At 40.7% G+C, this 27,040-nt stretch overlaps 1 non-coding gene across 1 annotated transcript; it reads left to right on the top strand.

Annotated features, from left to right (window-relative positions):
- The first annotated feature begins 24,400 nt into the window (after positions 1 to 24,400).
- LOC146391564 (U6 spliceosomal RNA) lies at positions 24,401 to 24,506 on the top strand. The gene has a single exon (XR_014799958.1). It is a non-coding gene; the product is annotated as a U6 spliceosomal RNA (small nuclear RNA).
- Positions 24,507 to 27,040: the final 2,534 nt, after the last annotated feature.

Below are 27,040 nucleotides of genomic sequence, written 5' to 3'. Positions count from 1 at the left end.
TGTGACACGTGAGCCACATCCAGTTCTGCTGTTTTTAGAAGACATAGAAAGCAGTAAATATGGAGCATAATCAATGAAAAATTAAGAAAAACTCTTTTTTTCCTATGATAGAGTTCAAAACCACTTCCTCTTGTGAATTAGGGTGTTCCAACAGCCATCAAAACCATCCTTTAAAACTACAAACCACATGAAAAATCTAATCGTGTTTCTAAATGCTTTGCCCCGTTTTAGTCTCAATATAAAGATGCCTTTGTTTGTGAAAAGCAGCGACGATCATTTAGGTGGATTATATTACCTGCTGACAAATGAAATTCAGTGTTTGATCTTATTTACTTTGATGTACCAGCTTGAGTCTTGGCGGATTTGTAATCCCCGTACATCAGCCCTGAATACATGAGTGTAAAACAGCATATGGCTGAGTTTGCCATGAAGATAACAATAATCCTGTTAATTGTTGCCTTTGGACCGCAAAGTCAGTAACCCTCCCTTCAAGCTAACAGTGAACGGCTAACAGCAAACATGAATCTACAATATTACATAAATCATGCGATTAAAATAGATCACCTTACATCTTTATCTGCCTCATAAGATGTTTTGTGTGCTTTTGGGACATGTTTCTATTTCCTGATATTTTTAAGTTGCAGTGTATTTGTGTTCGCTCAAGCCATCATAGTTGAGTGTTTTGTGCTTGAATTGAACTAAACCTTAATCATAAAGGTGACGATCACAGAATGGTTCTGTAAGGAACTTTTTAAATGATATATGCCATTACAGATTTTGATATTTATTTAAAAGGACTGGAAGATTGTATAATCATCCATCCATTTTTTTTTAACCAATTTCCCAAGTCTGGATCACAGGAGGCTGGTGCCTACCTGAGGTGACTATGGGTGACAGGCAGTGTGCACCATCAACAGACTGCCAATTACCATAGCAGCAACGCAAAAAAATGGACAACCACACCTTCACATTCATGCCATAGGCCAGTTTAGGCCTAATTTATTTAATTTGGGGGTATTTATCTGGTTAGAACCCACAAAGAAACAGGACAAACGCTCCATGCTGGAAGGTCCCAGTGGGGCCCAGTTGACTCGAAACCAGGGTATGAGCTAACAGTGCTAACCACTACACCGTGCAGCTGCCCCTTAGGCAAGGAATAAAAGGATAACAAAACAACACAGCATGCCAATTCACTTTGTTCCAGCTGCTTCAAAGTGAGGAAAGTAGCAACTTTTGCAAACCTATTTTACATGCCTGAAATATGCTCAATAAAAAAATATACTGAGCCAAAATGCACGATGATTAAAGTACGAAATAGTTTTATGTTATGAGAACTGCTATGTTAAAAAACTTGTACTGTATCAGCCAAGCATAGATGTACTTATAGCCTCAAACTCAGGGTAGTTCATTCCTTGAACATCCTCCAGCGCTCTGAAAATAATCCATTTATAAACAGCATTCAGGGAGAGAAAAGACAGAATGTGTGCGCCATGAGGGTTTAGTCCTCATAAAATAGTGATTGGCTTTCTTCATCCGCGTCCTCACGCTCCTTCACAGAAAGGAGGAACGAAGTACAGTACTGCTTTACACACAGTCACACACACCAGCTGTTCACTGCTTGCTGACAAAAGTACACACTTGAAATGTATGGCTGAGGAACACACAGAATGCAACTGTGAATACACACACAGTATCATGGAAATGATGCGCTCAAACACACATCAAATAAGCAGGCTGTATAGGCAGATGCCCCGCAGCGAGAGACCAGCGGCATAAATATTCATGCGCTCCCATGATTGCAAAAATGTAAATAAGTCAACAGTCATGAAATTGCCAGCATCTGGTCACTTTTGGGGGGAGAGGAGAATAGAGAGAGGGGGGGGAAGTAGGGAGGAGATCGGCAAAGGGGGGGAGGGCACAACAAGGTGGATTAAGCGGAGAAGGATGGCAAGACCAGGAGGGGAAATGGCTGGCAATGGGAGAGAACGCAGAGGAAGGCTGATGGGTGGGGAGCTAAATCACCCCAGATTATTTTCTACTTTCAGCATAATGACTCTCACTTGGATCTGTGCGCAATTACTTAATGATAAATATCCTGGAGAGCCTATCTATTTTGTGTTGTTCGAGTGGAGAGCAGCAGCTGTAGCCGGCGCTGAGGAATGAGGAACATCTGTTTCACATGAAGAGAGTTAATGTTTCTGCGGGCGCCACAGGATCACAGGTTGGGATCGGATCTCTCTTGAAGTCAGCAACAGTTTGTTGTGAAGCAAAATAAATAAACGTAGTTAACGGTTTATTTTCTATTATAAGAGGATCAAATTAATACAGTGAGAAGTGAATTTACAGAAATGCCATTTCCCCCTCCTCAAAGTGTTTACATAATTTCCATGTGAAAAGTTGTTAATAAACAACATTCAGGCCACCTTCACAAACCACCTTCAGCTCAGTATCTCAGATGTGCTGAAAGAAGAACCTGTGGGGAAGAGACTGTTTATTAACAATATTTTTTAATTAATTTTTAAAAACAGTCATTTCAGACCGGTTGACTTATATGGGAGAGAGTTTGAAGCAGCTCGACCGTGTTTCAACTGACAATGCAAGTCTCTGTGCTGTGAAAATTTTAAACGGAGTCGATACAGAGCCAGTGGAGAGGAAACCGTTTGTGAGGGAGTGATGTGGAACCATCTGTTTGTTCCAGGATGTAGCCTAGCAGCAACAGAGCTGTTTTACACAAAAATCTTAGATTACACACACTGATGTGAACAGAGGATCTAGGCTCTAGATTATCATGTAGGCAGCATTTTCTGGTGCAACAATTAAAAATCCTGCCTTATCATCAGTGTATTTGATAGTATTTAGACTGTCCATTAACCTGGATAATCTGTAAACCTTATCATTTCAGTCACATGTTAAGCTGAATGGCATAAGTAATTAAGTAATAGTTCATGTTGAAATGCTTAGTAATCTGTTCCAAGTACAGCAGAGATCAAATGAATAAACTGGTGTCCCAGAAATGAGCCCTGGAGGACACCACAGGAGAGAGTGAAATATTTGGTTACTAATACTAATACGTTTAGTTTATAAATCTCTTTTTAAACATTTCAAAGGTAGAGAATTTAACTATGACTATAATATTTAAGATATTATAGTTTTGCTTTATGAAGGCATCAAACTTAAAAAAAATAAGTTTGATCTTTCTTAAATAGAGAGCAGTTCATACAAATCCAATAATTTTAACAGTATAAATGCTTCAAATGTGCAGAAACATATATCAGATTATAAATTATAGTGAAACTTTTTTTAATCAGTTCAGCTCTCATTCAGTTTTATTTATATAGCACCAAATAACAACAGCAGTCACCTCGAGACACTTTATATTGTAGCATTTATATTGTAAGCTACAATAATACAGAGAAAACGTTAGTAGTAAAAAGGTACTAGAGGAAGGCAGGGTGAACATGTACTGTGGAAAAGAGCCAGAGTTTGAAAACAAAGTAATGAAGTAATGAAGCGAGCCTTCAGAGTCACCTGATCTAGCTCTAACTATATGCTTTCTCAAAACCAGCAGTTTGAGAGTGAAGTGCTCTGCCGGGGACAGGAAGAGACTGAACAGGCTGATCCGAAGGGCCAGCTCTGTTCTAGGATGCCCTCTGGACCCAGTGGAGGTGGTGAGTGACAGGAGAATGGTGGCTAAGCTGTCATCCCTGATGGACAACATCTCCCACCCCGTGCAGCAGACTGTGACAGCACTGAGCAGCTCCTTCAGTGGGAGACTGCGGCACCCACGGTGTGGGACGGAGAGATTTCGCAGGTCTTTCCTCCCCACTGCTGTCAGACTCCACAATAAAGACTTTAACTGATCAAACACACACATCCACACATGTGCAATAACACTAAGTGCAATAATATTTTCTGTCATCGTTGTATTTTTACTCAGTTGTATATAGCATTTGTATTCTATTTTTATCTTATTGTATATTTATTTTATTTTATTCTACTGTATATAGTATTTTATTTTATTCTATTCTGTACAGTTGTGTACTGTATTTATTCTTATTGTATCCTAATTTTTGCCTCATAACTTTTGCACTGTCCACTTCCTGCTGTGACAAAACAAATTTCCCACGTGTGGGACTAATAGAGGTTATCTTATCTTATCTTATCTTAATGGGGTGATAGGGTACTGTGAGGTCTTTAAGAGAAGATGGGGCCTGATTATTCAAGGCCTTCCATATATGATGAGAAGGACTTTAAATTTGATTTTGGATTTACAAGCAGCCAAATGAAGAGAAGTCATTATAGAAGAAATCTGCTCTCTCTTTCTAGCCCCTGTCAGTACTCTTGCTGCAGCATTTTTGGATTAATTGGAGGCTTTCAGGGAGTTTTTAGGACATCCCGATAATAATGAATTACAATAGTAACATCTCGAAGTAATAAATGCATGAACTAGTTTTTAGTGTCACTCTGAGACAGGATTTTTATAATTTTAGAGATATTATACAAATGGTAGAAGGCAGTCCTACATATTTGTGTAATATGTGCATTGAAGGACGTATTCTGGTAAAAAAAAAATGACTCTAAGATTCCTCACAGTGTTACCGGAGGCCAAGGTAAAACCATCTGGTTAGATACTCTGTTTCTAAGATTTTTAGAGCGGAGTACAATAACCTCAGTTTTACCTGAATTTAGAAGAAGGAAATTCTTTAAATGGTCAGTATTTGTATAGCGCTTTACTAGTCCCGAAGGACTCCAAAGCACTTTACACATCCAGTCATCCACCCACTGGTGACGGCAAGCTACATTGTAGCCACAGCCACCCTGGGGCACACTGACAGAGGTGAGGCTGCTGGACACTGGCGCCACCGGGCCCTCTGACCACCACCAGTAGGCAACGGGTCAAGTGTCTTGCCCAAGGACGCAAAGACCAAGACTGTCCAAGCCGGGGCTCGAACCAGCAACCTTCCAATTACAAGGCGAACTGACAACTCTTGAGCCACGATCGCCACATTAAGTTTAAGTAGTTGTTGTTATCTGGCTTCATGGATAGATAAAGATGGGCATCATCTACATCTAGCTTTAAGTAATATTGCCTAAGGGAAGCATGTATAATGAAAAAAATTATTGGTCCTAGCACGGAACCCTGTGGAGCTCCATAACTACATGTACACATTAGAGTCCATTAGATAGACATAATTCAAATCACTGCGGTGCAGTAGCTACAGCATGTACTAATCTCTGCAGTAAATATTGTAGTCAGTGGTATTGAAGGCTGCACTCGTGTCTCACAGGACAAGCACAGATGAGTCTACTGTCAGAAGCCATAAGAAGATCATTAGTAACCATCACTAATGCTGTTTCTGTACTGTGATGGAATCCGACTGGCGATGTGGATGCAGATGATCAGCCAGCTGTTTGACAACTACTCTTTCAAGAATTCTTCAGAGGAAGGTTGAAGGGCTATAATCAGGTGGCACTGTCATGCATTGCTATGCTACACATCCTTTAAAATAATATTCTGCTCACAATTTGTACAAAGTAGAATTTCCAGCTGACTGTACTGGACAGTAAATGTATTCATGTTTAATATCTCCATATTTTGAATACATTTTAGCTCTGTATATTAGTCAGCTAAATACGTCTGTAGTTCAAACAGCTTGGATTGCCAGAAGGTTTGAATTCTTAAGACACTGTTTGTGTGCGTGTAAGGGTAGGGGGATTGAATATTTTAAGACAAAAATTAAAATATAAATTACCGTAAGAGTATTTGCTGTTATCTGAAGAAGATGGCTTTTGCTTCTGCTAAGCCGAACCAACTTCATCTGTGCAGCCCTGACCGGCTATGCATGCATAAGTAACAGTAGTGCTGATACTGTGCTGGAAGGCAGGCGAGAACTCGTACAATCTAGGCCAGAGCACTTATCTCTGTTTGGTTTGCAGTCCTCGTTACTACGTGAAATTGTAAACTTCACAGGGCCCTGTGGTAGCCTCTTCTGCACATTAGTCCTCTAGTTTTAAATTACTTTTGTCTGGTTTATAAAGTCCTGGCCTGCTCTTTATACCAGTATTTTTTGTTTTTCATGAAATGTCTGAAAAATATCTTCTAAGATTTTTACAGGTATGTAATTTTTAATTCACAACTTGAGTTTGGTTTAACTTTTTTAGTTTTTCCTCTGTATTGTCACAAAGCAAAGTGAGTTAATATAAAGTTGTCCAGCGTAGGTCAGACGAACGTGTTCACCAATCAAAAACTATTTTGCTTGTGCATTTGGTACAGAGCTACATCTGGCTAGCTCAAGACCCGGATTATGCACATTTGCAAACTCACATCCAGATAACTGCAAACATTGCACTAAAGCTGTTATTCTCACAGTCCGCTTGGAAAAAAGTTGGGCATACAATAGTGTCGCGTGGATGTGTCTGTCTGGCAACAAAAGATTGTAACACCTTGTGTTTGCGTCCTATAATAAGATGCACAGACACAAGAGCACCTTCTTCTGATTCAAGCAGATAACCATCAGTCCTACATTTACCATTCTTTTCCAATATTCAGTAGTATTCAGAATGTAGTGCACGAACGAAAAATGAATCGCTCTATTTTTGAGCTAGTGCTAATGTACATTGTAAGAAAGAGAAGCCTTCATGTCCTTGTGCTTTTACTATGTTGCAAAGGGTGAGAAATTGTTGCAGAGGTTACAGTGACTGATGACGGCAACAGAAACAACCTTGATCTGTGTCTGAGATGCTTTGACATTTTGTACTTACCAAAGTCAAGCCAGCAGGAGCCTGTGAAGAACCTATTTTACCTCACATCAAACCGCTCTAATTTCAACAACAGTTAAAATTCTTCTATGCATGCCCTTTAGAAATACAACCTGGGTGTTAAGGAACAGAAATCCCTCGGTGAAAGGGATAGCCATGGCTGTTCCTATGGCACATTATAGTTCTATAGTGTTAAAGTATACGTGTGTGTTCATGTATCCAAGGTCTGTAATGATTGATGTTCCCTCAAAGGCCTCTGGGCTTTGGGGATGGCAAATATGACCTCTACAGAGGTGAGTGGATCAGCAGCTCTGCTATGACTGACTGCTTGCATGGAGGAATACTCTAGATGCCTCCTGTGACCTTGTCCAGCTTGGAAAACACAAGGCGACACTTTGTACGCAGATCTGAGTTGTTCATGTGTGTGGCAGTTGCACACCGTTACACAAATGCATCCCCAACATCTAGTGGGCAATCCTTATCTTCCTACAAGGGTAATGGACTGATAAACAAAATGCACCGCACCCCGCCTCTGAACCTCCAAAACCAACCAATCAGAGCAGAGTGTTTCTCTGATGTAATTCTTACACAATCCTTCTTATAGGTCTTGTGGAATACCACTGAGACACACTGAGATTAACAGAGCATTTTCTGTCTGTTGGCAACGCACAAAGACGTGAAAACAAGCTGGAAAATAAACCTCAGAAGTGTCATCTTTCATTTAAACAGTAACCCACTTCACACACATCATGAGAGTGCCTGTGTGGGCAGCTTACATACATGTCAGGATTCACATGGGCGACTGCGTGGGGAAGGGGAGAGACGTAGTGTTAACAGGGAGACACACACCTCATAGCGGAGGTCCTAAATCTTCATCAGCAGTACCAGCTCGCCTGAGGATCGGAGCGGAGAAAAAACTCACTGATGAATGGCTCTATACAAGTGTGTCTAGCAAAGGCTGTGTGTGCGCGTGTGTGTGTGCATTCATCTGTGTGAGGATGTCCGTTAGTGCTAATGTTCCAGGGGGGATTAGCTTCAAACCAATCAGGACAGCACGTTGTGATTAACCCCAGTGTGATATAACAAACCAGGAACATGCACATCCACAAAGCAAGCATCCTCTGCAAATGATGCACACGCGCACACACAGGGTCAGTCAGTAACACAATGCATTATTCCTGAACATATAGCTGTTCAGTTTTGAATTTTAATCTTTGAAATGCCATAACCAATTCCCAAAATATAGGCCTCTAACATTTGTCATGCATAAATCAGCAGCTGGCTTGCAGCATAAAGTTTTCATTTCAGTTTTTACCAATGTAACTTTGAAGCCACATCAATCTAGATTTTTATATTAACAACAGAATATTTGTATGTAATGTGAAAATGGTAGCTATTATGAGCACACGGGGAATTATTATTTAACTTTGCACTTTGCAAGCTGCATCCTTAAACCATACAGGTGCAATGCACAGACACACACTAACACTGCTACATCAGCGACTAATAAAATATTCTCTTCCCCATGTCTGTTTCTTTCCTCCGGTCCCCATGTCAAGGGAGTTTTAGTGTGTGTCTTAGTGTGTTTCCTGTTTTATTTGACAGTCTCTCATCCCATGTTCAGTGTGTTGTTATTAATCTCTCTCTCTTCCACAGCCTGTCTTCCTTCTCTCACCCCTGTGGTAGATGGCCCCGCCCCTCCCTGAGCCTGGTTCTGCTGGAGGTTTCTTCCTGTTAAAAGGGAGTTTTTCCTTCCCACTGTCGCCAAAGTGCTTGCTCATAGGGGGTCATAAGATTGTTGGGTTTTCTCTGTATGTATTATTGTAGGATCTGCCTTACAATATAAAGCCCCTTGAGGCGACTGTTGTTGTGATTTGGCGCTGTATAAATAAAATTGAATTGAAATTGAATTGAATTTAGTTTTGCTTCCCGTGTGTCGTTTGGTCTATTTGCCTGCTCTGGGTTCACATGTGTTTCCTCTCTCCCTAATCACCTTTGTGCTTTTGATATTGTGTGAGTTTCCCTTTGTTCCTCGTCAGATCGTCTATTCCTTGTGTTTCATGTTCCAGGTCCAGGTCCAGGTTTCACGTTCTATGTTCTCAGTGTTCAGTGCTCATTGTTTAGGTTATTTTTTCCCAGTTTTGTTTGTGGTTAACTTTGTCTTAGTTCACTTCTGCCTTTCGTTTATATTGTTTCTACAGCCTAAATAAATGTAAGTAATACTTTCTAACATGGAAGTCTATGGGGGACTTGCTTGGTTTGGGAGCCAAAAGAACTGCTATTTACAATATGTGTCATGTGTGGTGTGTTCAAAAAAAAAATCAAAAACCTTTTCTCATTCAAATTTGCCCGATCCCACCTTCAAGGTCTTCTTGGGCATGCCTTGTATAGCTCCAGACTGCTCTTTGTTTGTTCTCACCAGTTGGAGCTCAAACTTGCACAAAGAGCAATCATCAAAGTTCTGCTTCAGACTGATCCACATTTTGCATCCATGATCACTTCCGGTGATGAGAACTGGAATCTGTCCCAGCTGCCACTGGTCGAGAAGCAGGGTACACCCTGGGCAGGTCGCCAGCATAACACAGAGCTTACACAGAGAGACACACAACATGACATTCACACCTGACTCAGAATCGTGAGTTATTTCAGCATGAATATCTTTGACCTCAGAGACAAAGCTGAAGTACTCAGAGAGAACCCAAGCAGCCACAGTCACAACATGCAAACTCCACAGAGGAACTGGACCACAGGGCCAGACTGACCTGTGTCAGAACTTTTCAATGACACCTTATATCTTCATTGGCTGATTGTCATACCAAAAGCAATTTGTTCAGACTACACAGTTGTTGTGTCATCATCTAATGTTTTTCACCCCATTACACTTAAATACATTATTAAAAGGACTAGCAGGTCAAGCTGCCCATAAGCCATAGACCTTGTGTATAGTGACTGCTGTAATTACTTCTCATTAAAGGGACTTAATCAAAATTAAATGTATGTTGAGCGCATTTATTGGCTCCAGGCTCCTGGAGTATTTGACCTTAATGCTACCTTATCATTTATTAAAGTTTGATTATAATCTGAATGCAAATATGAGTAAAAAGCTGTGACTCCTTTTGGGATCACTGCAAGCTGTAGAAATCTGAAATCTAACATTTAGAGCATGGTGTTAAAAGAATATGCCTTGCAGTTTGCATCATACATGAGATATGAGCCCAACACAACAACAGAAGAGTTAACAGAAAACACTGAGTGGGTGGACCCCGATGGAGCCCTCATCTTTAGCTCCGTTCTCTTATCAGTCTAACTCAAAGGAACCACATCTATAGATCTCCATCCAGCTTCAAGTCGTTGACCCAACCACTGGCTCAGCAAAAGATTCCAATTCCATTTATCGATCTGCTCTCCTTCATCTGTGGTTTTGTCGTTATCCGCTTCAACTGATGCTTCCATTCGCAATTTGATATTGATGCCTCTGCTTTGATCTGCCACAAGATTTTTGACTTTCCTTTGAGGTTTTCCCATTAACTCGTGTTATTCTTTGACAGGGTTCCCTTTTCCACTCAATAGGAGCTAGTGAACCGTGACAAATGACAATACAGGCGATTGGTTCAAATAATGGATTTGATTGACCAACTTATTGCCCTAATTAAAACTGGTTTATGTCCTACATTTAAATGCCTCGAGATAAGGAAAACAACAGCATATACTTTAATCAATACCAACTAAAAACTTGAATGTATGAGTATCCACAATCGCATGCATGCTGTAGGAATCTCCTATTCAGCCATTTAGGGAGATGCAGCAGTTCTCTATGACAAGTCTTGATAAAAGACTTTTTAATCCAGACTAATCTTCATAGAAACCAAGTAGCTGAGATGAAAAAAGTCAGTGGTATTCAGTGACTGCATGTGCTGATGACAGGAAATAACCACTGGCAACAGGAAGTGCACAACTATCAAGTTAAACTTTTGTCAAGGTGCTATAATTGAACAACAGTGCCAACAAAGGAGGCTGTTGTGACATCAACATACTTACGGCTTTGTTTCCTACAGCTACCTTTTGGTTCCTGTCATAAAACATTGGTTACCAAAGATTAAAATGTTTTTAACCTGTTTTTCTTTCTTTTTCTCCAGTACAAAAATTGTAGGTCAGAAGTGATGCCATGGACACAACACAACTGCCATCCCAGAAGTCAGCTTTAATCTCGTTCCTCCATAATGAGCTGAACTGCATAACTTTGTGAGAGGACAGTGCGAGAATCCTTCAGATAGAGGAGTCTGAAGATGACTCATGTGTTCTCACTTCTGCATCTTCCTCTAGCTCAGCTTCTCCTATGTCCTTGTTTAGCGACACTAACCCAGCTCCTTCCATACCCTCCACCCTGGCCCCTTGATTTGTTCCCATACACCTACTGAATACATTTGAGTGTACTGTTGAATAATGACGTGGATCAACTCTTCCTCCACACCCAAACGTGTCCTCTGCTATCAACCTTGCTTTTGAAAGCCTGTAATTGAAGATCTTTTTGTTCCCAGCTGGCTGGAAAAGGTTTTGTCAACTCAACTCAAATCAAAGGGGGAAGGTTTGCAAGAAAAACACGAGGCCGGGATCCATAACGCTCTGCTCCTGACAACATAGTGTCCTCTGCTAGATCTTCCATCCCAGAGTGTCTGCTCAAACGGACTGTTTATCACTGGGCAATCAATGAGAAGAAAGCAGAAGAAATGTTTTGCACCTACAACTGCTTAAGGAATGATACAAAGTATTTATAGTTGTGAAGGGTAACCCGGATCACCAGGTGCATCTACTTTATCGACCTGAGGCTGATAAATTGCGATTGCAATGGAAGTGCAGTTCTTTGAATGGCCAACTGAGGGAGGCTCAAAAAGCATGTTGATCTCTGGCCTCTAGAATTAATTTCTCCCTTTAAAATGTCGACTGACACAATGCTATAAATGAGAAACCAATGGGCAACCTCATTGTGTAGCACTAATACATGTATAGATTACATTTAGGGTTCAACGTAAAGCGTTTTAATGTGAATATAATGTTTGGAAAACGCACTTCAATGACAGCTGTAAACTCCGGTCACCACTCGCAGATGGAACGCTCTCGTAAGCAAATTTTTATTGCTACTGTAACACTGGGATGGACTACAGCAGGCTACAGGTGTGGCTGTAGCTCAGGAGGTAGCGCAGGTCACCTACTGATCAGAAGGTTAGTGGTTCAATCCCTGGCTCCTCCAGTCTGCATGCTCTGCCAGCATGTCTGGTACTGTCCCTGGAGCTCGCTGCATGACTCCTGTCCTGCAGCAGAGCCAGAGATCACACCTCTGCAAACAACCATAGAAAGTTCTTAAAGTACATTTGAAAAACATACACAAAATATAACAAGTAAATACTGCCCAGAGAGTGAGCTGCGTTCTTCAGGATCCAGAGCATCTTTCTAAGATGACGACTTATCCATAAAAACAGGAGCCATTTCACCAGTTCTGTGTAGTTTTTCTTCAACATTACAAACATTCAGCATCTCATACGTACAACTTTGGAACCTTTCACTTAATAGCAATCACTTTGATAGATTATTTTGTTTTATATGTTATATTTTACTTTGCACAAATGCATCATCATTCAATTTCTCTATAACTCAGTGCGGTTTCTATTCAAACACTCTGTCCCCCCTCCTGTCTGTCACTGATGCTTTTTCCTCCTATTTGCAGCAGGAGATTCAGCAGACACTAGGGTTGTTGTTTTTTTTTTTCCTTGTTTGCTTGTTTGTTTTTTCCTCTATGTGACTGTATGATGCTTTCTAGCCCTCTGTCACACTCTACAGCCCCTCTCGGCAGGTGTCTCTCCCCATTCTGTTTCGTTCACAGCGCAGTGCCGAGTGCGATGACTCATCCTACAGTGTGAAAGACGTGAATTGCTGTCTGTGTTCAGCGCAGCACTTGCTTCTCTTCTCGTCTCCCTCACTGTCCTTCCTGTGGTCTCTCTCGCTCCTGCACCCCCCCCCCCCCCCCCCCCCCTCCCTTCTGTCTCCGTCTATGAAGCACTGAGCCGTAGCTCGGCTCTGTCACATGTAGACGTTGATGGACAAGAGGAGTAAGTGGCTGAGACAAAGGAGCACATGTTATATATGCAGATAGAGCTGAATGACAGCCACCTCATGTCACCTCGCTGCTGCTGCTGCTGGCTGTTACTGTACACATCACTAGATACTCAGCACCAGAGACTCGACATGAGCCAGAGTCCCGTTGCTCTCACGGTACATGTGTGCTCAAATTTTACTGTGGAAAAAAATATTTAAAAACTGAGTCATAAAATAAATGTGTGCCTATGATATCATTTTACAAATGTGTTGCCAACGGGGATCAGGAATATGTAGCCATTAATCACATGGGAAGCTACGTATTAGCATGCTAGCTGTATGCAGAAAATTTCCAAATTTCAAGAGGATTCAAATCATCTTAGCTTCTTTCCTCAGATTAATCATCTCTGTGCACAAAGATTATTTCAAACTAGTGAATCAGACCTAACAAATGTTGTCCTTATGCTACAAGGAAATCTGAGAAAATGCTTTAAAGTTACAAGAAAATGCAGAAAGGTGTAACCGTAGTCACATTATTATATCCCGACCGCCCTAAATTCCCGACATAGCATAGAGGTTTGTCTTAACTGTGTTTGGTTCCAAGGCTAGCCAATAGATAATAGCTAGCATGCAACGTAGCACCCAGGGCTGAAAAATAAAGCTAGCATACCACCGATGCACAAAAGGCAAGACTTGAACTGGGTCACACTTCTTAAAATTGCCCAACTTTACATTAAAAAGCATGTTTACTATGCCATGTCAAGCTGCTGAACTCAACCTCTCGATCAAGGTTGTGCTGTTGGTTCATTTTATAGCATTTCAATGGAAATATCTAACAAAAAATTTGGTTTTCTGTGAGGTCCATCTAAGAACGATGTGCTCCAGCTTTGGTAAGCGAAATTGTAGTGTTTGATTAGTGTGTTACTTAGCAGGAATTAGCAGGTATCCTGTGTCATTTTTTGTGCCTGTATAATTTATTAATGTCGGCTGCTAATCAAAGTTGTTACCCAATAAATCAATAACATGATATTTTTTGGCTCCAAGATGGTGGTGGCCATTTTGCTAACATTAATTTTGATTACTAAAGTCCAGAAACAATGGGTGGCACACAAAACAGTATTTTTATTAAATGTATAAAAGAGACTTTTGTAGAAGCAGAAATCTTTTAACAAACGCAGCTATCATCATCGTGTGGCTTTCACATAGAATGCATTTTTAGGCACCTCCTCATGGGCTTCATTTTTCCAGCCGGGAGCAACGTCGATGTTTATTTTTGCAGAGGTTTAACTCCATATAAACACCCTTTTGTGTTTATAATGGTTTGCTCCACTAGCATACAGCTTCTTCCTGTTAAAAGGGAGGTTTTCCTTCCTACTCTCGCCAAGTGCTGGCTTGTAGGGGGTCGTCTGACTGTAACATTGTAGGGTCTTTGCCTTACAATGTAAAGCGCCATGTAGCAGTCTTTTAGTTGATTTCTTTTATTATCATCGCTTTTAGGTAATAATTTTGTCGTATTTTAGGGTTTCAAATAAAACCCACTTTTTGAACACTACAGCTCTGCCTTCCTACACATTCTACAAAACAATCTGATATGTTTTTGTTTTGTTTTTTGTAGCTGTCTCATGTTTCTTGTCAGTATTAAATCCCAACAACATATACAGCAGTGAGTGTAATTCTGCACTTTGGGTGCCGGAGGTCTGCCGTAACAATGTGTGTGTGTGTGTGTGTGTGTGTGCGCAAGCCAAACAGTGAGTTACTACAACAGTTCTGTTGTGGTGCTTTTGTGGGCTGTAATCTCTCTGCATGTTTACTTGTAAAATTGCTTTGTATTGTAAGTAGAGCGAATGATGAATTACCCACAAAAAACATGCACACACATAGTATGAATACACATACACACATGCACCAGCTCTCTGGCTGCTGCTCTTGTGTTGTTTGTATAATGTAAGTTCGCACCACTGCCCGTACATGAAAGGTAATATAAGGCTGAAATTATTACTCTATATCATACCTCCATATTTTTCTGCTCCTTTCATCTGTTTCCATTATCTCTCCCTGGAGTATTCCACCGTTCTTCCAATCAGCCTGTTTTCACTTCTTTTTTCCCGTCACTACAGCCTCCCATCGTTTCCCCAAACACACACCCAGAGGAAAAAGTGTGTGCAAAAATGGATTACCTGCCTTTTTAAGTCATATCTGAAATAGCACCTTTGAGCCCAATCATAAGCTCTGCATATATATGTATACATATATATATGTGTGTGTGTGTGTGTATGAATCTGTGTGCTTAGTGTATGTAAATATATGCACATACACTCACAGAAATACAGTACACATGTAGATTTTAGGGAAAAGTACAGTTTTGTAAAAGCACACATTTAGAGGCTAACACATAGACACACACGCGCGTGCGTGCAGACACACATACAGAGGTTTCTTCTTCTGTTCATTACTTTACTTATTTTCCCTGTCATCAGTGTCAATAAAAGCTGGAACAACACACAGTGTTGCATCATGGACCATGGATATTCACGATGAGAGGTACATTTCTATTCATGCCAACAAGCTTCCATCTCTGTGTAGAGAGTACAAATGACGGAGGACAAATTGATGGGTGAAAGAGAGGCTCACATGCACAAACACATACACACTCGTATTAGTCTCAGTCCTATTAAACTAAATGCAAGAATAAATACAGCTCTGCTAGAATTATTCATGTGTTCTGCCGTCCCCTGGCCTGAGCGGTTCATGTAGGAGGGATGGTGACTAATCACAGAATGAAGAGTCGATGATGGCAGCAGGTTAGCCTGGAGGGAAAGAGGATGATTGACATCTCACATGTTATTAGTCTGGAATAAGGTTGAAGCGCTTTTGTGAACTCGAGACTGGCGAGTGACCAGGGAACAAAGACATGTAAACACTTGGAATTTAGTGATATAACGCTTACTTTACAAACAGCATTAGAACATTATGCAACATTGCAACTGTGAAAATCATAGACTTTATTTGAAAGATAGATGAAGCCACCGTGACATCACCCAGTGAAATCAGGTAGGTTTGGTGGTGGTGGGCAATAAAGCAGTGGTCCCCAACCCCCGGACTGGTACCAGTCCGTGAGTCGTTTGGTACCGGGCCACGAGAGGTGAGGCTCAGGTTTATGGTTTTCAGGGTGTTTATCATCATTTTTTTTATCGTGTTTATTGTTAACTCAGTTTCCCTGGGTTTTTTCCCGTGTGTTATGAATAAATCTTTTTTTTGGTACTGGTCCCGGTTTTATTTAGTTGTATTTATCCACGACACCTTAAAGGCCTGTCCATGAAAATATTGTCAGACATAAACTGGCCTGTGGCACAAAAAAGGTTGGGGACCGCTGCAATAAAGGATGTGGCAATATGTGAACATGAGGGTAGAGCTGGAAAACTTTTGCTTTGTGTAATTAGCACTGGCTACCTAGCTTGCCGGTTTGCTGGGTGCTATATTTGTATTATACTGTAGGTCTTTTTTTTTCTAAGCTGGTTGAGAGAATATACCTTTTATCCTTGTGGTTGCCAGGGGATCATCGATCAAGGCGATCTGGACCTGTTAGTCTAAGGCCTCAGACTTTCAAAATTCACCACCAGTTGTCCCAAACACAGGAAATTAGCTACAGATACTCTGAGTGTGTCTATTTCTCCTGTAAAGTTGGGGATTTTAACATGAGCGTCTACAGACTGCCCTGATTATTACTGTCTATATTGAGCTGAGAAGGCACACATGAAAACTGCTTTCAGTATTTCTAATTTTCTTAAATTGTTGGTGTTTGCTTTCAGCGTGTCGCACCACAAACTCAACATGTAATCTGTACTATTGGTTTAACTCGCCGCTCTCCTACAAAGTCACAGCTTCACATAGTTGTCTTCCAGCGCCTGTAGCAGCTATGAATAATTAGTCTCTTTTCATAAATAAACTATTAAAGATGCTACGGGGAAACATTTGCTCTGAGGTCAGGAAATGAGGACAAGCAGGCGAGATACAGCAACAAATCATTGCACAATCTTTATTGAAGGCTCTGTCCTCTCACCCCTCTCAGTCTCCCTGTTCCCCCTCCTGTATCCTCATAGTGGGGTCAGATGTCACGTTGAGCTTGCAACAAGTGAAAGCTCGTTCCCAGCGTCACATTTTGGACATTAAGATTTTAAGCCTCCACCTTCCTCTGCGTGTCGATCCCGATGAAGCATCTTTATGTTCGGGTAGTAAATTTTGCTCAAGTAATTTCACTTCAAAGATACCGAGGCCGTGACCAATTTTCTTTGCTCGTCTCAGATTCCCTTCTTGACGATAGTAATTACATACAGATTTAATTAATGTGGGAACGGGAAGGGAGGAGCAGGAGGGGTCTTTGAACTGTACGTTCATAGTAGACGGAGGAAAAGATGGAAAAGGAAAAGAGAAGAAAGAGAGGGAGAGATTAGTGAGCCAAGGCAGAACGAGTTATTTTAGATCCCAAATTGTGAGCCGGAGCTGGGACCAGTAACCTCTGGTAGATGCGTAACATGTCAGTCTCTCATCTGTCTCGTCATTTTCTTGCTGTAAAGTTTAATGTGTATGGTTTGCCTCTCCATCACACGTGTCTTTGCTAGCCTTGCCGTTGCTCTTTTTCCGTGCCGCCATCTAGGATGGTAGCCATCCTATCACCTCCCTCTCCTCCTGCTCCTTCCTCCCTCGTTTCCTTTTCTCCTGGGCTGCGGAAGCAAAAAGGGGTTGGAAAAGAAAAAACGCAGACGGCACAAGACAACTCCCGAGTGCTGCGTCAGCACCGGGCGCCTCGGGAGGATAATAAAACGACAGCATAATTCTGTACTGACGAAAGGCTAATGAGCGATGTAGACGGGAAGAAGAGAGAGCAGGTTGACGGGGTTGTTTGCAGGTGGTCTGCCTATCAGGTGAGGCCATACTGCAAAAATAACAAACTCCTGATTTGTGTAGTTAGTCAGAACTTATTACATTTTAGCAGACAAAAAGCAGCAGGTATGAGTCAATTAAAACCTCCCCCACCTATTTTAATAGTCACCCACTTCATGGCTTTTATCGCCTGCTATCAGTCCCACATCACAAGCAGGCATCCTCCTGCTCCTTCAAGTGGCTAGTTACCATGTCATGAACAGAGGTAATGGGCGACGTCTGCTTACTTTAAAACAGAAGCTCAAGTCCACATTAGCAGAGGTGGGGTGGAGGGGAAACCCCCTTGAAGTAATGAAAACTACCTTTTGAGCCTGCTACGCGGGCGTATCACCCACAGTGATACGTATGGGACTGATAACAGCTGATAAGAATTCAATGGGCAGATATCAGCCAAATGAGTTGCAATACCTCAGTGACCTCTTAATGAGAGTACGGATGGCCGTCTACGTACCGCACTACACCGCACAACAGACTAACCAGTGTTGGGCAAGTTACTTTGAAAAAGTAATTAATTATAGTTACTAGTTACTTCTTCAAAAAAGTAACTGAGTTAGTAACTGAGTTACGAGATTCTAAAAGACATTCATTACTTGAAAAGTAACTATTGCGTTACTATTAAAAAAAACGTTTAACCCTCTGGGGTCCAGGGTATAATTGGCCACTTTGAACTACTTTTGATTTTGCCTCCACATTTCACCTTTAATAACTATTTATTTGCCTTGTTTGGTATCATCCTTTTCAGCACAACCTCACGTGTCTGAATTAACAGTTATGTTTTCATTTTGACATACTGTACTTACACAATTTATCTAAAATCAGACAAAAAACATAAAATCCGAGTAGAAAAAGTTATATTTTTTACTGTAACAACCACAAACATGTTTATTGAATCATGTTTCATAACTTTAAATGCAAATTTAAATGGTCAATTTTAAAATCATATGCACAAGTTTTGCAAACAACAAAGATATTTGCAGCCATTTACCTTTTACCCCTTTTTTTTAATAACCATTTCAAACTATTTACAGAACAATCAGCTGTTCTGCATTCAGTAAGATGCAACACAAATTATTTGTGCCACTCCAGAAATTTCTGTCCATTATAAAGGAGAACATCACAGCCTGATACCTGCAGGTCTGACAGCAGCAGGTGTATCACTCCTGGAGACAGGAGTCGCCTCATTGTTCTGACACACAACACAAAACTATCTACAACACTACACACTAACTACACAAGACAACACATTAACTACACACTCCAAACACGCAAAACGTCACAAATCTCTCACATTTCAAAACTTTCTCTCTTTCTCTTTCTCACCATCACTCCTAAAACTTCCCCCTCTTCCTAAACAACCAAATGTCATGTTGCCATATCATTTTCTGATTGGTCGACATGGTGCATTTTTCCACCAACACGAAAGGGCAGGTTTGGGTTTTTTTGGGGGGGGGTTGCTCATAAGCAGAGAGTGCTTGCTAGCGCTGTCCTTAGACAGTAAACGTGACGAAACTATTCAGGAAAAAACAGGCGTGTATATTGTTTATCATGACTCTGGTTTTACGTGGCCTATCGACACAATTTCAAAACTGGTATATATCACCTTGTTGCTTTGTCATCTTGAAGTGGTCGTGTGATTGGCTTACCACGACTACTTTATTCTTCCTCAGTCAAACAGCAGCACTCATGCGACTGTTTTGCCCCCTTAGCTACAGGTGTTGTGCCAAAAAGTTATTGTATGCCAGAAAGTGACTGCCGCCCGCGGGAGTGCAAATGGAAACCGAATCTGTGACTCTGTTACTTGCAAATTGTCACAGCTAAACTTAATCAATCAAAAGGAGATTTTAAAAAAGTTCAGATTTTGTAAGATTTAGTCAGAACTCTCAGATAATGATGGTAATTTGCGATACATTCTATCTAAAGCTTGGCAACACACATCGCAAATTGTCTAAATAATAAAAACGAAACAACAAATTATTTTTTTCTTCTTGTTTGTCATGGTGCAAATCTGAAACATGTGGCTGTATAAAATCAATATTATTTTACAGTTGGTTATGACTGACTGGTGAAACTTTTCTCCCTCACCTCCAGGTCTTTTGTCTGTTTCCTGTTCTCAGCCGAACAAATCGCCTCTTATGGGACATTGATAAAACTCCCACGTCTGTGCCATACACTATGTCCCATCTGTTAGCAGCACATTTGTTAGTAATGTAGCTGCAAGTAAAAGAGGACAACAATTATATCTGATGTGTAAAGCTCACTGGAGATTAAGTCAAAGCTTGTCCGCTGCTAAAGATGTTATCCAAGTTTTAAAGAAGATTTCTCTGGATATGAGTTAGACATTTCCTGCTGTGCGCACACACACACTCACACACACATGGATCTGACGCCAACACCAGTGTCTGCAAAGTTGAAAGGAGGCGAGCAAAGGAGAGGAGAGAAGGTAGAGATGATCGATAAAAGTAATTGTGTCCAATGATGGGCATCACTGGCAGCATTACAATCAACAGTGATGTCATCAAGTGCCTCCTGCAAGAGTCGTCGAGCAGTCTACAGACAGAGACAACTGAGGAGGATGCTTATATAATAAAATGAAGGAACTGCTATGTGAGAGATTAATTCTGCAAGTGAACTTAATGACAAACTAAACAGAAAAAGTGCTTAAGTCATGAACAGCAGGGCAAACACTCTGCATGAGAAAGACACGCTGGTTTTTACCCCCGGTCCTTCTTCCGCTTCCTCTCTCCTGAGCCTGTAGATAAGAAAACTTGAGGCAGGAGGTTTTACATTCTCTGGCCAAGCCACAAAGTCAACAGCATCGACTACCCTGTCAAAAATCGATGGGCGCAAAAATCATTTTGGCATCTCTGCTTCTGCTCGGAGCCAAACTTACAGGGCCTCATTTGTATAAGGCATTCTCACCCTATATTTGATGGAGATTGGCTTAACACACACACACGTACACTGGTGAAAAATGTGACCTGCTGATATTTCACAGCATTAAATCAGAGCTGTGTAACAGTAGTTGCTGAGAAAACTAGCAGACCTGACCCGAGATAAAGGTTGGTCTGTGGCTAAAGGTCATTACTCACCGAGCATGCTGCAAAAACATGACACGAAATTCAAAATTATTTGGGTCTGAAGTTGTTGTGTAATGTATATACACACCAAACAAACAGTACATACATACAAAAACGCATTGTGAAAACAATAAAGTTGGTCAGCGCTGGTCCTGATGTTTCTTGACAAGAAAAGGAAGAAACGGAAATTCTGGTTCATTTAAATGTCACAAGGAGGCAACAGCAGGAAGCTGAAGCTGTATCACAGCTGCTTTTGTACATTTCAGGACGTCAGCATGGCAGTTTGAGCTCCTGCCGGCAGAGTTGGCACCACATCTAAGGAGGCAAAGAAATAATTTCAGAGACCCATTCAAAGCAGTGGTCGGATTGGTCAAATCTGTTTATACAGGTCAGCAAAATCTAGCTTGTTTCTACAAAACAAAACTTGAAGTATTTGCATAGATTTTACGTGTTCGTAAAGCTTACGTAAAGCTCTTAAATGGGTAAGGTCTCCAATATATCAAACTGGCAGTTCCTTTGACTGAATTGCAGGAGGAGCCAGTTCACAATGAGAAAAACAGCGCTGCCAAAAAGCTAGCTGTTCTATCAGTGTAGAAATTAGCATAGCGCAAGCTAGCAAGCTAGATAAAATTTTAGTCTTTTACATTTTGTTTCATAGAGGTACTTACCTCATACTAATGTCATATGAGCATATGGTTTTTAAACAGCATACTACAAGAATATAGACTTCTCACAGCTGCTGTTTGTTGCTGTTATATGTAGGTTCAAAGAAGGTGCGCATAATGCTACAGCGTAGCTTATATGGCACTGTGACAGCTTTTGTTGTAGACATGGGTATGCCAAAATAAAACTAGAATTTCCCTAAAAATAGACAGCAAAAAGCTTATGGTAGAAAGTTCCAATCCAACTTTATTTATAAAGCACTTTAAAACAGCCAACACAGGACCAATGTGCTATACAGTAAATAAGTTAAGAACAACTGATAAAACAAAACAGCAAAAAAATTAAAAACTTAGGCTACGTCCACACGTACACGGGTATTTTTGAAAATGGAGATTTTCTGTTTTTGTTTTAAAAAAAAAAAAAAATCCCGTCCACACGTAAACGCAAAAACAAAGGAAAACGCTGCTAGGAACATGCTAAAGCAACAGGTGGCGATATATTCCTAACCATTTAGAAATGTTGGCCAATCAGAAGTCTAGAAACCTGGGCGGGAAAGAGTAAAAGATAGCACATAGAAGCAGAACTGAGTCCTATGTGTGGAGGGACAGAAACTGTTGTATATGTAAGCATGTAAACACTGCAGAGAGTAAAGTTAAGTCTAAGTCCGCCATTGTAGAAATCCATTTCACCGAAACAATAATGTGGCACACAGTCTGATGTCAAAAAAGGCGCACACCTTTGACGCTGCGTTTTCTCCATTTTTCTCGTCCACACGTAAATGCAAAAACTGAGTTTTGGAAAATCTCCACCCTGGCAGGAGTTTTTAAAAATCTCAGTTTTCAGTGACCAAAAACGCCGTTTACATGTGGACGAAAGGAGCAAACGCATTGAAAAAACTGTGTTTTCAAAAATACCTGGGTACGTGTGGACGTAGCCTTAACCCCAAGTATCCACACCATTTTTTTATTGGAGCTAGAGGTGGGCCAATTGATCTAACCAATCCTAGTCTAGAGGAAGGCTATGCTAAAGAGTCGGCTAAGGGTCGGAATAAGAGATCCCAAATGAAACATGCTATACAGTTGCACATGGAGAATGCATTACCCCATAAAAGATTAACTACACATACGTTTAGAAAGGCGACAGTGTGCATTTCTCTTGAATTTTACATCTACCTTCATGTGCGCCACTCAATCATAGCAGAAAACTATCAGCTTAATGACGTGTGATTCACAATCAGCTATGACAGCGGCCATTATGAGGCCTGAAAGGAGCGGCTGAAACTGTACAGCACAAGGGCAAAAGGTTGGGGGAGGCACCCACGACGTGTGCGCGGCATGAAAACAAAGCAGAGCTCTCTCCCATTTGTCCTCCCTTTTCTTTCCCCCCCTGCAAACTCTTAATACACGTGATTCAATAATGGAGATTAATGCACGCTGGCACGGGGACAAGTTTCACAGAAACACGCACACAGGGCATGATGGTGAGAAAAAGGCAGACAGAGTTTGAATATAAATCATCAATGTGTGAAGGGATGTCCACTGTGGAACTGATTTAGTGACGTGTCACGTGGTTTCACACACAACTACAGGTGAGTAAGGACGCTTCGAGATCCAGCTCTTCTGTCAAATCCACGGATGGATGATAGCGGGTTAAGGTGGGTTTTTGGGACATGAACACTTACATATTCACACCTTTTGCATTTAGGCAGGTAACTCGGATGAGAGGATGGGCAAAGGCCCAATGGCACAGTTACGACTGTGTGCATCAGGTGAACACATGTCCCCGTTCAGCCCCAGTTGCTCAGCTCGGTGGTAGTTACAGCCTGGCCTCATTCACAACTTCCAAACTGCAAACACACCGAAACAGGCTGCCTGAGGGCTGAGGTTACACTGGCCTATTTACGAGAGAGAGACACCGGTGAGGACATGTTAAACCCTACGGTGAAGGATGTGGACATGTGAATGTGAGGGGGGACCAGTGAACACAGTCACAATCAGGGCGTGTGACCACATACCCGCAGAATCATCTGACTTTTTTTCTGTTATTGAATTCAATAACACATGTCTGCAACCAAAAAAACTGCATAGGATTTTTTGACTGCTCCTTATAGATTTATAATCACTGAAACCTGGAAAAATATTTTTTAAATTCCATCAAGTCAGGTTTTCATGCTTTTAGTTTACTTAAGCGTATAATTTCCCTTTTTAACCTGGTATCCTATACTAGAGTCAAAAAACCATATCTAGTAATGATTTCTTATATTAATGTAATATTTCTAAGAGTGAGAATCAAGAGAAATAAAGCGAAAGCATGTTCGGAGGAGCATCAAAGAGAAGAAGAAAAGGTTTCACAGACAAAAAGTGTTAAATATATTGCGAAGGAATAGTTTTTTGTTTCTTTCTTTAATTATAAGAAAAATGATACATAGTTAATTGTAACAAAATATAGATTTTTTTCATCGCTGTTGTCCTTTTTTGCAAAAAAAACTGTACATGATGGAGGGAAATTGAATTCAGCGCCCTAAAAAACATGAAATTTAACAAAAATATCCCATGCGGCTGAAAAAAACATTTTTTTCCAGACCTGTGTAATCGATCGCACTCGCAAGGAGTGGGAAATTTCAACCTTCATTTCACTACCTGGGAACGCATCCTCGTTTAGATTTGATGGGGTGAATGAGAATTGTGAACAGCTGCGGTTTGAGGAAGGCCTTCAAGAAATTCAGATGAATGATCTCCACGTTTAGAAAAATAGTACTAATGTAACCTCAAAAAAACACTCTTTTAGCCATCGCTACACATGATGCAGTAATTCAACAACTTTTTGCATTATAATATTATGATCATGTCCCACAACAGTATATAGTATATGTGTTACTTCAGTAGCACATATACTAAAATTGGAACAATACAGAGAAGATTAGCATGGCGCCTACGCAAGGATGACACGCAAATTTGTGAAGTGTTCCTCATTTTTAGCTTACGGCCATACGACCCTTAGCACGCCCGAGCATGGTATCTGGGCAGCATGGTTGCACGGTGGTTAGCACTGTTGCCTCACAGCAAGAAGGTTCTGAGTTCAATTCTACCATCAGCCTGTGTTTGTCCGGATCCTCCCAATGACATGCACTTATTGGGTTTAGGTTAATTAGAAACTCTAAATTGCCCGTGAATGTGAATGGTTGTCTGTGTATCTGTGTTTGCTCTGTGACAGACTGGCGAATTGTCTAGGGTGTATCCTGCCTGTTGCCCTAAAACTGCTGGGACAGGTCCCATGACCCTGAAAAAGATAAGCGAATGGATGGAGTCATAACAGGTTATTGGTATATTTTAAAATATATAGAGAGAATCATAGGACTAACCCTTCTCCTTTGGAAAAGACCCACTTGTAGGATCGTCTTTGCTGGTACAGAACTCTCCCAGCTCATTATTCTTTGAGGCTCATGTTGTTCTTGCAGAGGATTTTGACCAGATTGCATAGTTAGTTGGAAACTCCAAAGGTTGCGATTATCAAACCTCTTGAATTAAAGCTGAAAGTCTGCACAGACTCACATCATGACTGTTTGGTTTAAAATCCACTGTGCTGGTGTAGAGGCAAAGTTATTTTTAAAAAGTATAACTAACTGTATGCACAGTCTCAGGTTTAAAGCCAGGTCACTGTGGGGCTGACGGCAGATAAAGGGTTCACGGTGTCACTGGTCCCAGTGACTCATGAGGTCAGAGCGTGACAGAGTCGCATCTGTAAATCAAACAATCCAGCGATTTCCTCGCTTCATAATCTGCTTAAAAGACATTAACAGATTGCTGCTATCAGCATGAGGTCTCGGGCATTAATGGAAAACGATATGATGTGTGTGTTTGTACCAAAAACATCTGTGCCATCATCACATAACTAATGACAGGCTATGGATAACATTCTCAAATGTCGCCCGGGGACAAAACCAAATTACTCATAATTATTTTTGTCAAATTACCCACCCGGGATCTGCACCCCAGGAAATAACCAACCACAGATGAAGAATTACACAAACCTCTGTTGAGAAAGTTCAAGAGAGATTACATGAAGAAACTTAAAGAAGTTAAAATAGTGCAAATGTGTTAACCGAGTATTTTACAATATAAATAATAGTCAGTGTGTCTGATTGCTTAACATTATGGAAAAGCAAGAAAGCAAAAGAGAAAGTAAGTGAGAAAAAGAAAGGGAAAGACAAGAAAGCAAAAGTAAGAGAGAAGAGAAATATTCAAGCTAGAAAATAGAAAGAGAAAGCTTCACATTAAGAACAAGCTGACATTAACAGACATGAAGGTGAACTATTCATTCAATTTCATCAGCCTTGTGCTGTTCGGTGGTCTTTTGGTAAATGGAAGAAGTTTGTAGATTTAGATTAGTACTAGTTGTCTGAAGTAAACCTAGAATAAACCCAGTTCAAAGTTCGTTTAGGTTAATACTGCCATAACAATAATGATGAAGTAGAGTAACTAGAATAGAATAGAATAGAATTCAACTTTATTGTCATTGCACATGCACAGGTACAGGGCAACGAAATGCAGTTTGCATCCATCCAAAGTGCTTTAGCCATGATATAGATATATTACAATATATATTAGCAATAATATAGATATGTAAGTATATTACAGAAATTAGTCTATTATGGTATGTTATAATGTACACAGTATGAAGTATGTTGTGAATATTCTATAACTATAAGTATGTACAGGCTGTAGTGAGTACAAGCTATGTACAGGCTATGAACAGGATATAAATATGAAATAAAAAACTATACAGAAATCTGAGATATACAGTTATACAGAAATGTGAACTATGCAAGTTATAAACAGTTGTAGGATTAAAAATTATCGTATGTACAGAATGATTAAAGTAAAGCTGGTGTATGAAACTCCAAGCAGTAACTTTTTCTCTCCTCAAAGCGAGGCTGTATGTAATCTGCTCCATTTGTTTGGTTGTTAGCAGTGTTGTGTGCACAAGTTGAAGATATCACATAAAAAAAATGTGTGTGTGTGTGTGTGTGGGGGGGGGGGGGTTATAATAAAGGGGTCCTAAAATATGTGTATTTATTTCTCTTCATTCATCTCTTACATGCTGTCAAATGTCTGTTACCAATAGATCAGCAAGAATCTGTGTTGCTTTGGCTTCAAAGTTGACCTCTGACCTTTCGTCCAGAAAACAGAACTGACTTTGTTGCTGTGACTTGGATAAAGAACTTGACTGAGATGTGGCTGCAAGGTTAGCACCAGTTTTAATCTGACATTCATCACGAGAGCGTACGGACGCTGACAGAATCCAACATCAGCTTCTTATCAGAGCAGCAGTGGGGCGGGTCTGTAGTGGACTGGCTGTAAACGCTGTCCTGTGGTGCCCTCTGTTGGATTAAACGCGTGTTGCAGCTGATGTTAAAGCCTGCCGTGCTCTGTTAGACTGCAGACTAGTCACAGGGAAACAGAGCACTGTTTTATCCTTATAAAAATGATGCACACATAATCAAAGAACAG

Source organism: Perissodus microlepis, chromosome 3 (genome assembly GCF_051167445.1).
Source record: "Perissodus microlepis isolate ML-2025 ecotype Zambia chromosome 3, ASM5116744v1, whole genome shotgun sequence".
NCBI lineage: Eukaryota > Metazoa > Chordata > Actinopteri > Cichliformes > Cichlidae > Perissodus > Perissodus microlepis.
Note: the sequence above shows the minus strand (reverse complement) of the source record. Positions and strands in the feature narration are given on the sequence as shown.